The sequence below is a fragment of the Camelus ferus genome, chromosome 2 (genome assembly GCF_009834535.1).
Source record: "Camelus ferus isolate YT-003-E chromosome 2, BCGSAC_Cfer_1.0, whole genome shotgun sequence".
Taxonomy (NCBI): Eukaryota; Metazoa; Chordata; class Mammalia; order Artiodactyla; family Camelidae; genus Camelus; species Camelus ferus.
The window spans coordinates 8529232-8546708 of record NC_045697.1 but is presented as its reverse complement, the minus strand read 5'-3'; the positions used below and the strand labels follow the sequence as shown (position 1 = coordinate 8546708).

General features: G+C 43.3%; 1 pseudogene; it reads right to left on the bottom strand.

Moving 5' to 3' along the window:
• Positions 1-12194: 12194 nt before the first annotated feature.
• Positions 12195-16690, bottom strand: LOC102507495 (annotated as a pseudogene).
• Positions 16691-17477: the final 787 nt, after the last annotated feature.

Here is a 17477-nt window from a genome sequence, read left to right as displayed (position 1 = left end):
TGCCATGGCACTGTGTTAGGAATTAGAAATGGAGATATAAAAAATGCAATCTTGTCACCAATAAAATAATAGTATCAAGATCATAAGTAATGGATGATGAACTCCATTCAGCTCCTAACACCTAGTTCCATAAGGAACTCTTGGCTTAGTTTGGCAAACCACGAACAATGTGATAGATGGGTAAATATAGGAGTAGAGGAAATCACAATGCACTTTCTTAGGGTAATGGTGAATAGTTACCAACACGGCGACAAGCGAATGGGGTGAAAGGTGACTTGGAGATTTCCAGGTGGAGGTGTGGGAGGAAGGCGTTCTGGGTATGAGGGATGGTATAAAAACACAAAAGAGGATAGCAGTTGTGGGGAATAGAGTGGCATGTAATTTCACTAGATCGTAGGGCTGGGGGGAGGGATGTGGGGACTGATGGAGGATGAAGCTGGTGAGGTCAGTTGGTGCCAGGTCGTGGAAGGTCTTGCTAATGAAATTCTTCAGAATTATTTCTAGCTGGAGGAGGCCGTGAGGAGGATGACTTAAGTGGGGTGGGTGGGCAAAGGTTCTGATTAGATTTGCATTTTATGAAACTCGTTTCAATGACAGTAGTAGATGGAAGCTAAAAACTCAGTTAGAAAATTGTTGTGAAAAGGTGTGAAGAGAGGGGTTGTGAGTGTGAACCAAGACAGGGATAAGGGACAGCACTCCAGGTCCAGAGGGGAAATAGACGTGATGCACCATAAGAGAGTTTGGAATTAAAATGAAGGCAAGGAGCACAGGCATCCCTAATACTGAGGTGCTTTGCAAGCCCCTCAAAGGAAAAAGCCAAGTAACAACTGCAGATAAGTATTAGACAAATCTCAGCATGGCAAATGCCCTAGAGGGTCTGGACATTTTGAAATTCCTTTGAACAGCAACCAGGTTAGTAACCAGGATCTCTTTTCTGGCATGCATGGAGTTGCTGTGATAACAAAAGACAGCGCAAAATGAAGTTACTGTTTTCTCCTTGGTCTTGGGGGTGGCTGTTAACTTCAAAGAGGCTGGAGAGAAGGTCTATGTGTCTGAGCTGAGCTCCTCAGCCAGCTGTGCTTGTGAGCCTCAGGCCTCAGTTTCCCTGTGGGTGTGAGATGTTCCAGACCAGGCTATGTCACCTGAGTAGCTGTGTCGCTGGGACTACTCTATAGCAAGAGAGGCTTGTAATAGGTGATCTTTCAGACTTTTCCTGAAATTCTTACTGTTTACCACCCTGGGCTTAGCTTGGCATGTGTTAGGGGTCCTAATAAAGGTTTATTGAATAAATAAACAAATGAACAGAGTAAGGTGCCTTGGAGTGATTTCATGAAAAGCATAAAGTGCCCGTATCACAAAGTTCTTGGGGCAGCCTCCCTGGTGCCAGTTCCTTTGAGTTTAGGGTCTGATTTCTGGGTGAAATTCTTCCCTTGGGGTGAGGGAGAGGGAGGAAGTAGGAGCGTTCGGCTCTGAATCATGGAAAACGACCACACTGAAATCAGATCTTCTCTGCCGGGTGCAGATTTGTTCCCGGGTGTCAGCCTGCAGCGTTGGGTCATCGACCAGCTGCGACGCTGCACAGGTTGTATTTTTTCCTGCAACATTTGGTAGAACGTTTCAGGCTGGAGGAGGGGGAGGAGGGGGGTGGATTATCTGAACCAGATGTTTGGGGGCCATCTCTGTGACACAAGTGAGTAATTAGTTTTAAGTGATTATCCATGTGACCAGTCTGGGTGCACTCAGCTTTTCTGGGCTGAGGAAGCAGGCTTGGCTGGCTGCACCCTGACTGGAGAAGAAGTGAGAGGTGCTGAGGGCTGTGTGCGTGTGTATACCTGTGCCCAGAGATTATTTCCAGAAAAAGCTTTATGAGTCGAATATAAATGGCTATCTGGGATACCTGGGTGATGGGTCTGGGATGGCTTTGACGGGTCCTCCACACAAAATGCTTCTGTGTGCACAGAACAGCACAGACTTAGAGGAAAATTGCTCTCAGTGTGGAACATGTGATAGACCCGGGAGTGTCCTGTAGGAACCAATTGCCGAGGCTCCTCTTGGATGCGGGACATGCCACCTGAGAAGGTGTGGTTTGGTGGCAGCTGAAGAGCAGCTGTCCTCCCAGCCTCTGTAGCTCCTATAGCTTTGGTTCTATGTCAGCCTCAAGTTGTGCGTAAGATGCTGGCACAGAGGGTCGGGAAACCCTATGTTGACTGATGTGAGCCTCGTGGAGGGAACAGTGGCTCAGAATAGAAATTATATTAAATTCCAGAAAAGAAAGGCACATTTCTCACCTACGTGCAATTCATGACCCTCATGAGACTTGTACCTGCAACAAAAGTGAGTGCCATGAAGTGTCAGAATTACTGCCACTGGATGTTCTGGGGAGGGGCGGCAGGGACACAAAAGACAGAGGGACAATGCCTCCTTGAGAGGCAGGAAAGACTTAATAAACGAGACAAGATCAAGATACGAAGATCTTGAGTTCAGCATTTAACAAGAGGCCAGTAAGAATTTGCCCTCGCACATTTATTTTAAACCACAAAAGGCTACCGAGGATGACTTTAAACCTGCAACGGCCTTTTTGGTTTCCATGGCAGGAAACCCCCAAGGCATCATTCCACCAGCCTCCATTCCCTCTGGCCTCCCTGGCTCGCAGTCCAGCACGTTCCCGTTTTCCTTCTGCCCCACGGGAGGAAATGTGAGATATTTCACTTGAGACAGATCGCTCATCAAAGGAGGGCGTTGCTCACTCCGAGTTGTCCTCACTGGGCCTCTGTGGGTTTGCTTCCATCCGTCCATCTGCACCTGAAATGCAGGAGCCAAGGGGGTGGGTGAAGAGGGAAGATGCTGGCCCCTTCTTCCTCCATCCCACAGGGGGTGGGACTACTGTTGGTCAACATTGTTGGTTCCTTCACCAAGACCGGAGGCATTCTGAGCCTCCTCTATGTGTAGAACACTGTGCTTAATTCTTAATATGGGTTAGCTTCTGAAATCTTTACAACGACCTCCTGTGAACGACATGGATACTACTCAAATCTAACAGGTGAGGAAACCAAGGCACGGGAAGTTTAGTGCTACACTTAAGTAGCACTTATTTCTGCACCCAGACCGGTTCATATATTTACTCTTCATAATAACGCTAGGAAGTTGTTAGAAAAAATTATCTAATGCTTGGAAATAAAGCAAAAGGGGGATGGCACACTCTCCTGAAGTCCCACTCAACACTGTCTAATGAGCCTGCGGTCATAGGCAGGACAATGGCTCCCCAAAGATGTCCTCATCCTCATCCCTGTATGCAGTGAACTTGTCATGTTACATAGTAAAAGGGACTTCGCAGATGTCACTGGGGTTATAGAATTTATGGTGCGGAGATCATATTGGACTCTGTACGTGCTCACAAGCTAATCATTAGAGAACCTTCTCCAGCTGTTTTCAGTCCAAAAATCCACAGAAGGGGAGTCAGAGACATTCGAAGGTGAGGGGGATTTGACCTATGTTGCTAGAGGGGCCCACACAGCTTCTAGGAGCAAGACCAGCCCCTGCCTGACAGCCAGTAGGGAACAGAGACCTCAGTCCCACACGCAGCCAGGTGGAGCTTGGAAGCGGACTCTTCCCACAGCCACCCTATTAGAGCCTGACTGGCTGACACATTGACTTTGGCCTTGGGAAACCTGGAAAAGAGAAACCAGTGGAGGTAAGCCAGTGTCCTGACTTACAGAACCATGAGATAATACATGGGCATTGTTTTAAGGCACTAGATTTGTAGTAGTTTGTTTCAGCTCCCCAGAGTTCTCTAGCAGTGCCACCCCCCAGAGGGTGCAGATATGATGGAGATGTCTACTCTGCCCTCTCCCATTCGGCAGCCACCAGCTACCCCCAGAAACTGAACACTTAAAGTGTGACTACTGAGAAAGTGGATTTTTAATTTTATTTACCTTTAATTAACCTGGATTTACATATAGCCGTGTGAGGCTAGTGGCTACTGTATTTGGTGGTGCAGCTCTAGAGGGGAACATTTGTTCCACTGACTATTATTGACTAGGGCCCAGACAGACTCTTCAAGCTACCTGTCAACGTAGAGGTTTTGTCTGGTAGAGATGCAAATTCTTTCTGTCTAATGAAAAAGGTAACTTCAAAGGTTACAGATTTATTGCCTGTAGGACATTAACCAGTTTGTTTAACATCTAATCTGACAATCTTACTCCAATTCTTTCTCTAGTGCCTACAAAAATCTCAGTTCTTCAAATGTTCTTTGAACCATTTTTACCAATCTTTCGGCCCCTTGCTTTAAGGAGTTAGAAAAAGCTTTGACAGCTGTACATCTGTGCCATGTTTTTTAACTTTTTGAAAGTCATGCTATTATTAGATAATGTTATTATCCTCATTTTACAGATGGTGAAACTGAGGCACAGAGAGGTAGATGATTTGTGCAAGGTCACACAACTCATGAGAGTTACAGCCAGTTTGACTTCAGAGGCCATACTCTTAACAAGTGCAAGCAAACATCTTGGTTTGTTTGAACATTGATTCAAAAAGACACCATCAGAGCCTCTTGGAACTTGCTTTTGGGGAGCCCTGTAAAAGTGAATATTCATAAGGCAGAGAGATGCCTGGCCATGTGGGTTGGTAGGAGGTGCATAGGGTTTAGCATATACACATCTGAAGATCATGCCAGGGGAGGGCTGAGACCAATTCCTGGTGGCTGCTTTTTTTTTTAAATTTTTCATTGATGTGTAGTTGATTCACAATGTTACTATCAAGTGTAGAGCAAAGTGATTCAATTTTATATATATATATTATATTATATATATAATATATATATATATGCACACAAACATACATACATACACACACACATAGTATTTTTTCTTTTCAAGTTATTTTCCATTATATGTTACTACAAGAAATTGAATATAGTTCCCTGTGCTCTATAGTAGGTCCTTGTTTTTCATCTATTTTACATATAGTATAGTGTGTCTGTTAATCCCCAACCCCTAATTTATCCCTCCCTGCCCTTTCCCCTTTGGTAACCACAGTTTGTTTTCTATGTCCATGAGTCTGTTTTTGATTTGTAAACAGAATTTGTATCTTTTTTTTTTAGGATTCTACATATAAGTGGTATCATATGATATTTGTCTTTGTCTGACTTACTTCACTCCATACTAATAATCTCTACACCCATCCATGTTGCTGTAAATGACATTATTTCATTCTTTTTTATGGCTGAGTAATATTCCATTGTACAAATATACCACATCTTCTTTATCAAGTCATCTGCTGATGGAAATTTAGGTTGTTTCCATGTCTTGGCTATTGTAAATAGTGCTGTTATGAATATTAAGGTGCATGTGTCTTTTTGAATTACAGTTTTCTCCAGATATATGCCCAGGAGTGGGATTGCTGGATTGAAGTTAAGTCATTTTTGCTTGGTTTTTGTTGAGGAAGCTATAGAAGAAAGAAGATAGCAGAACTCTCAGCAAGTGACTTAGCTAGTTTCCCATGTCAGATATGCCTGGTAAGGTGTCCAGTGACAGAGTCACATCCAGTAACCATTGGAAAAAGACTCCCTCCCTTACCATGATAATGTCATAGTAAACTGTGTTTTATTTCTCTGGGATCTGGAAGACCTACACAGGGATCACTTGATCTGCTGCTGAAGGCCTGCCTACAGCACGAGGCTCTGCCAGCAGCAAAGGCGAGATGCTTCCCCCTCCCCACTTAGACTGGCACTGGGTTTCCCCAAGGCTTCTTTGCTGTTGGATCATTGGGTGACATTTAAGATGTCTGATCCTTCTTCTTGGAGTTCCTAAACCATTATTCTCCTTAAAGAGGATCACTATGAAACCAACTTCACCTTAAAAAGAAAATGGGTTTGTGAAGGCTATGGACTTATATCCATTCTTGTAAAGGTTTAAAAGATTAAAAATCTATTACTATAAACAAATGATATCAATGATTATAGCTACTACTTTTGAGCTTATATGTGATAAGCAGTGATTGCCATTCAATATACATCATCTTAGTTAACTCAACCACCCTGAACAGTAACTCTAGTTCTCTGCATTCTGTAGCTGATGGAACAGACCTGTAGAGGCTGAGATGGTGCATCCCTTGATCTGGATGATCTAAAACCTGTGCCTCTTCTGACTATTAGAAAACATACGAAATTAAGCCCAGTGTCTTTTCTCTTTTGTGTTTCTAATACCTAACATAATGTGTGAATTTATTGGTGCTTCATTAATATTTGCTGAATAAATGCATGCATAATGATTGAAAAAAGTATATAAGGCATTCATTATTTCATTAATCCATAAATTTTTATTGGACAACTGCTGTGTGCTGACTCTATGCTATGGTATAAGAAAGTAGGGGTATAAAATGAAAAAAGATATCTTCATGGGAATGCAAAGCAGTACAGCTGTTTTGGAAGAGAGTTTGGTGGTTTCTTTCAAAACTAAGCATAATTCTACCATACAATCGAGAAATCATGCTCCTTCGTATTTACCCAAGAGTGCTGAAAACCTTTGTCCACACAAAAACTGGTACACTGATGTTTACAGAAGCTTTATTTATAATTGCCAAAACTTGGAAGCAACCTAGATGTTCTTTGGCAGGTGAGTGGATAAACTGTGATACACTCAGACAATGGAATACTATTCAGTGTTGCAAAGAAATGAGCTATGAAACCATGAAAATTAGTGGAAGAACCTTTAATGCATATGACTAAGTGAAAGAATTAATCCAAAAAGGCTACACATACTGTATGATTCTAACTATATGACATTCTGGAAAAGGCAAAAGTATGGTGACAAGTTAAAAAAAAAACAACAGTGATTGTCAGGGGTTAGGGGAAGGATGGTGAATAGAGAGAACACAGGAGATTTTCAGGGCAGTGAGTGTGACAGTGGTATAATGGTGGATACGTGTCAGTATCCATTTGTCCAAACCCATAGAATGTACAGCACCAAGAGTGAACTCTAATATAAAATATGGATTTGGGGTGATTGTGATGTGTCAATGTAGGTTCATCAGTGGTGGCAAAGGTACCACTCTGGTGGGGGATGTTGATGATGGGAGAGGCTGTGAATGTGTGGGGGTGGAGAGATTTATGGGAAATCTCTGTACCTTCCTCTCAATTTTCTTGTAAATATAAAACTGACTGGAAAAAATAAAGGATTGAAAAAAAATATATTTTCATTGCCCCTGGGGAGCTCATGGTCTGAGAGCTTATCAGTTCTACTTATCAGTGATAAGAGAACTTGTCAATGATACTAATTCTGACCTCACTAATTACTGGGATGCTGCAAAAGACACTTTTTTTGTGGGCTGGTACACTGAAGTGATTTTTCTCCATGAAGTTTTATTTAATAATTTACAAGCTCTTGGTTACATTTATAGTATTTATAGTGTGTTATTTGGAGGGGAGGCAAGCAGTTTTTTTCATGTTTAATTATAAAGAGTATTCACATCTAGTGTAGTTTTTTGTTTGTTTTTTCATATTTTTATTATTTTAATTTTTTTATTGAAGTACAGTCGGTTACAATGTGTCAATTTCTGGTGTACAGCACAATGTCCCAGTCATGCATATACATACATATATTCGTTTTAATATTCTTTTTCATTAAAAGTTATTACAAAATGTTGAATATAGTTCAATATATGAACTCATCTACAAAACAGAAACAGACTCACAGACATAACAAACAATCTTATGGTTACTGGGGAAAGGGAGTGGGAAGGGATAAATTTGGGCATTTGAGATTTGCAAATATTAGCCACTATATATAAAAATAGATTAAAAAAACAAGTTTCTTCTATATAGCCTAGGGAACTATATTCAATATCTTGTAGTAACCTTTAGTGTAGTTTTGAAGAGGATTTTATTCCCACAGGAAAGATTTCAGAATGACCTAAAGAGATGTGGCATTTTATCCTTGGGCCCAAGAGTCACATCATGGAATCCAAGTAATTCTAGCAAGTTTGTGGATTCTTTATCACAAGAGCATCCTGAACCACTCTCAAAGATTGGGTTTGGTACCAGACACTGATTTTGGTACCAGAGAGACTTGAGAAAGAATCTCAGCTCTGCCATTTATTAAATAGTGACCTTTGAGAAGTTATTTAAGTTTCCTGAGTGTCAACTTTCTCATCTGTAAAATGGGGATAATGCCTTCCTTTCTGGGTTGCCACAGAGAGTAAACGATCTCAAGTAGAGAAGAGCGGGGCAGGAGCATGGTGCTCATAGCATCTTCATCACTCCATCAGTGGGAATGGCGAATTTACTATTCCTTTGCTCTTCATTCCTAATCATAGTTGGAGTTAACACAGTGCTTCTCTGACCTTAATATGCCCACGAACCACCTGGGGATCTTGTTAAAATGCAGTCTCTGATTTAGTAGGTCTGGAGCAAGGACTGAGGGTCTGCATTTCTAACCAGCTCCCAGGAGATGCCAGAAGCTTCAAGGCTGTAACAAATCTTTAAGCATTAAAGTGACACAGCATCATCTTACACACAGGGCAAGTTCCACCATTCTCTGTTCCTTTGCTGGGGAAGATGAAAATACAAGGCCTGGGATGGAAACTCTAATTGAAATAACATGATTTCATTGTTTTCTGGAACTATGCTAAAAAGAGCACTAGAAATTTAAGATCCAACCTTCCATCAGTTTTGCCAGGCTGAATCTTTGGTATTTTGCTATTAGAAATCTTTGTCTATTGTGTGGTGTATCAAAACTTTTGTTCCCTCTCACTCCCCCTGTTAGGTATCTCCCCACATCCTCTTACCACCTCAGTTAAGCTTGGTGGCTTCTGATGGATGAATCTTAGACCAACTCAGTTATGACTGGTAGGTCACATGTCCAACACCTGGCTGATACCCATTTTCAAACTAAATATACAATTTTATTTTTGGTAAAAAATGTTTTTCAGATGAAAATGAAAATTACAATGGGAAATTGTGGCTGGCAAGGGAAAAGAGTCATTTGGGGTAATATCTCTCATAATTGGGGGTAATTTTGACAAACGTAGACGTTGTAGAATTCCCACACATCCTCCCTGCCAAAAAGAGGTCAGGAAAGAGTGCTGTCCACAAGGCAAAAGCCTGAGCTCTCCTCCCCTTTCCAGCCCACAGATGGGATGGTGAGCTTCATGGCAGTCAAGCTTTCTGCTCTCGCCCTCAAGAAATGTGTTTTATTCTACCCCTGGTGAGCAATTAGAAGTTTTATGGCTTCAGCCATGAGCAGGGTAGAGCCTAGGCTGGGGAATTGGCCATGGGATTTAATCAGAACTTTGGTTTTGGTTTTTACATTCATGAAAAATATGCACTGTATTCTCTGTCTCAGAACAAATTGATCACTAACTTAGGTTTAAAATAGAGCAGATTTCTGTACTCTTGTGTTTCATATTGAGGATATTTACAAAATAGTTTTTCCTTTTAGGATATTGGGTTACCCTGTGATTATAGCATGATTGAGGGTTGGTGTAGGTCTGAACCTGCCACACCCCCGTGCCACTCTGCTGGGTTCCTGTGGCTGAAGCTGCCCTTCTGTGATCTCAGCTCTCAAGGATGCTTGTGCAGGGACTTGTGATTTGAAACAAAATATCATGGGTAGAGTTGCTTATCTCTACGACAGGATGGGTGGTGTGAGCGAGGGCTTTGGAACCAGGTAGATCTGAGTCTGAATCCCAGGTGTACTACTGCTGTGTTGCTCACCTGTGACATGGTTAGGGTGAGGCAAGGGAGGCTCCTAGGATGTAAATTTAAGGTGGCACTCACACTCCGGTGATGGCCTTGCCCTTGTATAGCCCTGAGAGTGGGTGCCTCCTTAAATTGTGCACTTAGGTGCTTCTCATTCCTTACCTGGTCTAGTGTTGGTGTGTGACCAGGGGCAAATCACTCACCTGCCTCAGTCTGTCCCCTCATCTGTGAAATGAGGGCAAGAAGAACTGTCTCATAGAATTGTCATGAAGATGAAATATAAAGATGTTGGTAAACTTCTTGACGCGGTGCCTGGAACTGAGCTCAATAAATAGTAACTGTGTTTAGTTTTAATTCACCCATTAATTGGGCATCTTGAGTAACTCATTTAGGGTAGCTAGAGTTAATCCCTTTTGTCCTTTGGAGTCAAAGAAAGAATCCAGGAACATTTAGAAGTGTCTTCATTTAGGACAGTGTTTCATTTAAGTTATTCTTTAGGAAATAATTTGTTTTGCATCTAGTTTTACATATACTTATTTCTCAGAGTTAAAGTCTAAAGTGTTGTACCAGCAAAACGGGGAAACAGAATCTGAGCGTATCTAGTTATGCGCAGGGCAGAGCCAGGAGCTCCCCGGAGAGCAAGAACTTCATCGTGGGGAGACAGAATGTCCCACCCAGAGAACGAAGCACCGGCTGATTTGGGCTGGATGTGCACAGCGTCTGCTGGCCCCAAGGTCTGGGATGCAGCCACAAGGCGTCCCAGACTCTGATCCTGGGGCTGTCACTGGGCTCACTCACTTAGCACACACTCAGAGCAGCTTAAATTTCTACTTGCAGAAGCGTGTGTTTTCCTGTTCTTTTCTCTCATTGCTTGTTTTTCCTCCTGGTGCAATGCTGATCAAGGCGTTCATGGTCAGGATAAAGAGGGGAATCTGTTAGAACACTGGCCTGGTAAGAGGAGAAGCTCTGAGGGGCTCGAGTCTCCCAACTGATACTCTTGCCATGTTGCTCTGAAGGGAAGAAAAAAAAAAGCCTCATGATTTTTTTAAGCTCCCAAGTTTTGTGCAGTTAACTAGATAAAGACCAGGTACTACTGATTCTACTAGATCCTACCCACCCCTCTTTTGAATATTGCTTCTAACTGGGCTGCTGAGGGATAATGACCGAGGGTTATATTCTGGACTTCTGGTTCCAGCTCGATGTATTTGCCATCTATTTAAGGGTTCTCTATCTCAGTTTCTTAATCTGTAAAATAAGAGATTAAATTTTGGGGGCCATCTTTTTGTAGGATGAACCAATTCTGAGGCCACTGTGTGTGTGTGTGTGTGTGTGTGTGTGTGTGTGTGTGTGTGTGTGTGTTTGTGTGTTGATGGGAGGGTGTAAGGGCTGTCTCCTAGACTTGGAGGCTATAGTAAGTCTAGGTTTAATATTTGAATCACGAGCTATGTATTCAGTTCTAGGCCATACACCACTTAGGGAGAGTCAAGACACATATTTCACTTCATTTTCCTGCTAAGCCTGGATTTTTTCACCTTGGAGTCCCAGGTAGCTCCTTGATCAGAGCTGTTTCATAGGACGGAAGCAATTTGCTATTCTGAGCCCAGGGAATTAAAAGAAGGAAAGGAAGGAACTTCTTTGACCTGGAGAAAGTTAGCAGCTGGCTTGATTGATGACAACTACATGAATGGACTTGAGTAGGATCTAAAGAAAGGCATAATGTATGTATAAAGGTGTGGGAGAGTGGTGGGCATAAAACTCCTATAGAAACTCAGTGAAAATCCATTTGACCTAGAGGATTTAGGTGATCAGCTTACCTGGAATCTTTAAGGTGGTATTGGAGTTGGACTGAAGGAGGGGCAGAGCAGACATGGAAAGCTGGAGCAGGAAAGAACCCTGAGTGGGGGTGGGGGGTGAGTGGGAGGGGGGCAATGCTTGTTTATTGCTGTTAAGATAGAAAATAAATGTTACATAATTTCAAAACACATAAATTAGGTTACTCTATTTAAAAGAAGATGCTAGATTTGTCTATGTTAAGTGCTTATTTCATTCTAGACTATTAAATATAAACTTCTCACACTGTTAAAAGAGGTCCTAGCCAATTATACAGGTAGACTTTCCCAATTGGGTATCAGAATAATACAATGCAAAGAGCAATGGGTCTTAAGATGGATTTGAAGGAGAACTGGGAGACATCCGGATTGACTTCTAAGTACCAGACACTGTGCTAGACAAGTTACACATGTCATTTAATTGAGTATTCAGTCCTCAAACATTTGACTGCCCCTGTTCAGGCACAGGGACACAAAAAGGAACAAGGTATAGGACTTTCTCTGACACTGTCTTAGTCTAGTGGGGCAAATATACTCATGAGCAGACCAACATAATTTTGCGTGTGTTGGGAAAAACTCAGTCTTCCTTCCATGTACATCTCACTCGCACCTACTACCATACTCACATTTCTGACACCAGATGTGTGGGGCTGGTTCAGGTGAGAAGGACCCTAAGGTTGGGTGGATGAATGGCAGCACTGGAATGTACTTCCAGTAGCCAGCTCAGTTTTACTGCTCCTTTGTCTCCTTGTGGGGTAATGGAGGAGCTGGGCAGTGATAAGGCCATTGCAGAGGGAAGAGACTGCAAAGGTTCCAGACATGAGGGGGTCTCCAGTTTCCTGCATGGAGGTGAAGATTCTGGCCAGGGAGCCCCCAAAGAGTAGATAGAATGTGATTGTTGAGAGCTGGCCCGTGTACCCTTTGGGATAGTTGCTGGCTGTCTGGAGCAGCCCTCCTATAATACAGGAGAACAAATCTGACTACATTGGATCTGTTTCTTTGGTTTTTACCACTGTGCCCTGTTTCTGGGCTTAATCTTGGTAGCTCTGCACCTTTTGTCAAACAATGTTGCCTTTAGCCTGAAATGTAAGGGAGAGCCTGTTCTCAAGGCTCTAACCTTTAACGATGTTAATACTTCTGCACTTATGTAAAGATAACAAGTTGCAGAATAGGAAATAACCTTTGTTTTGTGGAGGTTTACAGGGACACCATGACCTGACCCACATGGACAGCTGGAAGAAGAAAGAATTCCTACAGCAAGAAGTTTGCAACAATCAACCACACCCCCTCCCCTGTTTTTTGTATAAAAGACTAGAATAGGATGGTTCTCCAAGAGGTTAGTCTGCCATCCTCTTGGTCTGCTGGCTTTCTGAATAAAGTCGCTATTCCTTGCCCCAACAGGTCTCCGCATTTATTGGCCTGTCCTGAGGGGAGCAGAACGAGTTTGGACTCGGTAACACTCCCACCATCACAGCAGGCAGGTGGGAGGCCTGGAGCAGAGTGACAAAGGCCAGGGGCTTCAGTGGTGAAAGCTCAACCAGCAGGACTGGGAAAGCGACACCTTTCACAGTCTTTCCCCTGTAGTGCAGGACCCGGAAGGCATCAGGAACAGGGCTTCACCCCCAGAGCTGAAGGAGAAGTTGCTGGTGAAGCTGTGGGCCATGGTCCCAGTCAGTGCCACCAACGCTAGCTAGCATTACAGATTGGTGACTCAACCCGTCGGCACTCTCGGCTCCCAGGAGTTTAAACACTTGGGGCAGTTTTACCAGAAGTGACCCAGTCACGATGCCCGGCCCCAGGACTCTGCTGAGGAGCATCTTGAGACAGGGAACTTCCTTAGAGTGAAACATGTGTCCTGGGGGGCCGCGTTTTCTGGTCGCACCCTCCCTGCTGTCCGATTTGTAAAGCACACCGACGCCGTACGCCTGCGCAGTCCCATCTTTTGCGCCCTCATTTACGCTTAGGCTTTGGCGCCAAAAACCGCCCGCCTGCGTCTCCCGCTCCTCCTGCCCCGCGCCGTCTGGGCTGCTTCCTGCGGACTTTACCCTGGCAAGGTGAGAGAGAAGGAGCGTGAGGCTCTAAAACGGCGTTGGGCTGGGGTGCTGAGGCTTTGTGTCCGCTGTCCTCTCGGGGTTTCCGGGGGGAAGGCGCCCACGGAAGCCAGGCCGCGACCCTGGGCGCTGACCGCGTCGCCTCAGGTCAGCCCGGGCGCTGGCGGGTCTGCGGCAGGAGCCAGGCGAGGAGACCCACATGCACAGATTTTCGGTGATCTTACAAAGTGGAGTGTCAGAGATGTGAACGGTTTATTGTGGGACGTATATTGATGCTCCTCTGATAATGCTCCCACCGTCCCATAGCAGTAAATACTACTCTCCCCATTTCTCAGACGAGGAACGCTGGGAGCTACCAGGCCACTCAGCACTTGGTCACAACTGGGAACCAGCCCTTAACCTGAAGCTTTTTCCAAAAGGGGGCCACTTGGACCCTCAGGAAGGGCTTGGATTCAGGCCTGGCTCTGGTACTAGGGAGCCAAGATGGCTCGACCGTCATCTCAGCTCCATGGGCCTCTGCTTCCCCCTGTGTCACCAAAGATACTGAGACGTGGCAGTGTCCCAGGTCCCTTCGGTTTCTGACATTGGGACGACTTGCCTGCAATCTTCAGATCTGACCTCGGTTTAGTACTGCTGTTGGGGAGATACTGTGGGTTGGCCTTCACGTTGTACAGTTTCTCTCTGCTCCAACACGTGGTAGAGACCTCTCATGAGTTGCCTGGTGGAACGTGGTAAGACAGTTGCCTTTGGTGAGGGGTCCAGTCCAGGTTTATTCATTTTCTTGCTTTGTTTTACCTGTGTGTAAAATGGAGATGAAGCACTGGCGAAGGAAGAAGTTTAAACCATTTGCAATCTCAAGCTTCGTAACCCAGTCTTTGTCTTTTCTATCTTCTGTTCTTTTCTTGACTGAGGATTTGCCCTATTTTGGGAGCTTTTCTTTTAGAATTTGGCATCTTTGAGCATTGAGAAATGAGGCTTTTGTAGCAGAGCAGGTGGCTCAGGCCGTGATTCGGATTTTTCTCTCAGGACCCAGGTTGTAATTGGGGGTGTGGAGTAACTGTAACAAGGTGTCAGAAAATACTTTACAAATAAACACGACAAACTTAAGTCAACACGTTGAATCTACAGAAAGTTTAAATCAAAGCCTTGGAACAAGACGGATACGCCTGTGTTCTAGTTGAAAGTTAACCTTGTGCAAAGCTTTGTACAAAGGCAGTCCCAACTGGCAGGAACTTGAAACATAACTGAATACGCTGCCCTAACCAAGAAATATAACAGACTGCTTACTGGGGCCCTTGGAAAAGAGAATGTGTAATCATTTTCTGATCTCTCTGATACGCATTTCTATGAATAACACTGGGGACAAGTGAAGACTGTTTTATGGTTCATAAGGAATCAACTCCATGAAACATGATTTTGAGGCTGAGCTGGCCTACACATGTCTGAATCCCTGAAGAATCTTTAAAAATAAGCATCAGCTCAGCTTCCCCAGCAGTATCAGAGGCCTCTTATCTGCCTTGTGTTCTATTCCCCCACCTTTCTCCTTCCACTCACAGAAGACAAAGACGACCAAAGAAAATTGAGCTAATCCAACATTTGCTACATTTATTCTTTTTCTCTAATTAAATATATTTTGCTAAGTATTCCCTCTCCTTTTCTGGCTTGGACAGGATGGATCTAAGAGGAAAACACCCAGTCATTTTAAAGGGGACGCAGGAGAGTAGATGGTAGTGTGTTATTCTGGAAAGAATAACGATGACTTTGTGTTTGTTCCTGACCTACAGATCTTGGATCCCCTGTCTACTTGTCATGGGGCCTTTGGCATGCTACTGAATATCTCTAAGCCTTCATTTCCACATTTGCAAAATGGGAAGGATAAAAACTAGTTGATAGGGTTGTTGTGAAAATTAAAGGATATCACGAATCATATAATCATGACTTATTTCTCCTAGTTTCCCCTATCATGAGAGTTTTGAGGGTTATCTCTAGTAAAAAAAAAATGATGACAAGAGTGGGAAGAGTTGGAAATGTTGGAAAATGGACACATTAGTAAGATTGTGCATACTGGCCCCCTTGTGGCTGGGGATGACTTGGGTTGTGAACAGAAGAGACAGTACTCCTTCATGTATTCAATTATTATGTGAGACCCTTTCAAGCCCTCTCACCTGGAACTGGCTTCTTTGAGATGGCTGCTCTGTTAGCGTGGTTCCCAGAGTGAGTCTGTTGAGCAAAGCCCTATGCTGATGGACATGCCGTGTGATAGTAAAAATACATCCCTGCTGCTTTAAGCCACTGATACATTGATATTTGTTGTTATCACAGCAGAACCTAACTTATTCTGACTGATAAAATTCATCTTCAGATTATGGCATTTCCCTTTGGTGAATTTCATGCATCTTCATGGTTATACCTTATTCACCATCTTCCAAGTTACTGCTTAAAAAATCTGCAGTTACTATTTGTAACAGTAGTGTCTGATTTAGCAGTGACATGCCCAAGAGAACTTTTCTGAATGGCAGCATCTCTTCTGTTAACTTGATTTAAGCAACGTTGACTTTTCAGCTAGTACCAGCTCCAGAGAGGCCAGTGTTCTCTTTAAAGACTCTGTATTCTGACTTGTGTTAAAGAGTCTCAGTTTTGTATCTCCAGTCTAAATCTCCTGAATTGCAGATTTGGTATCCAGTTGCTGTTTAATAGGTACCTTGGATGTTTTATAGGTACCTCAAACTTGATTTGGCTTGGCTAAAAGTTGGTTTGGCCAAAGCACTATTGTTTGTTTCCCAAATTGTACTCCACCTACTCTGCACTTGTTCTTTCCTATAATTTGAATGAAACCTCAGTTTCTTATCCTGGCCTGCAGGACCATGCCTGCCTCTCTGATTCCTTCATCCTTGCTCTCTCCCCCTTGTGCACTAGGACCCAGTCACATGACATTGCTTCTGATTCTTAAACATGGTTCTTTCTTTCCAGTCTCTGGCTCTCTGCATTTGCAGGTGCCTTTGCTTGGATCCCTGGATCTTCCTGCGGCAAATTTCCTTCCCATCACGGAGTCACCCTCAGGCAGCCCTCCTTGTTGGCCTCCTTTCCCATCCGTAGAGACTTGCTCCCTACCGCATTATTCCACGGTGTCTTCTTCAGCACCACCATCTCACATATTTGATTAAGTGTGTCCTCTCTGCCTCCTCATCTTTCCTTAGGATGTAAGCTTGTTGAGGGCAGGGGCTCTCTGTCTGCTTCACTCTGTATCCCCTCAGGCCTGGAATAGCACTTTCCTAGAACATAAGAGGCATTACATCAATGTTGGTTCTGTAGGTTTGGGGAGGCATGGGAATGGTGCAGTGCTGAACTTGTGTATAGTTACGTCCCTTTCCCCATGAGGGGACTATTGTCTGAAATATAGAAAAAACTCAGTGAATTCAATCAGCAGTCTTCATTAAAGGAATGCCTGTTAGCGAGGGAGGAAGGGGGTGGGGAGGGATAAATTGGGAGTTCAGGATTTGCAGATACTAACTACTATATATAAAATAGATAAACAACAAGGTCCTACTGTACAGCACAGAGAACTATATTCAATATCTTGTAATAGCCTATAATGAAAATATGAAAAGGAATATATATGTATATTTTTTCTTTTTTTAATTTCAGAGTTTCTTTTTTCTAGTTGAAGTATAGTCAGTTTAGTGTTGTGTCAATTTCTGATGTACAGCATAATATTTCAGTCATACATATACATACATATATTCCTTTTCATATTCTTTGTCATTTTCATTATAGGTTGCTACAAGGTATTGAGTATAGATCCCTGTACTCTACAATATAAACTTGTTTATCTATTTTATATACAGGAGTTAGTATCCGCAAATCTCAAACTCCTGATTTATCCCTCCCACCCCCTTTCCCCCA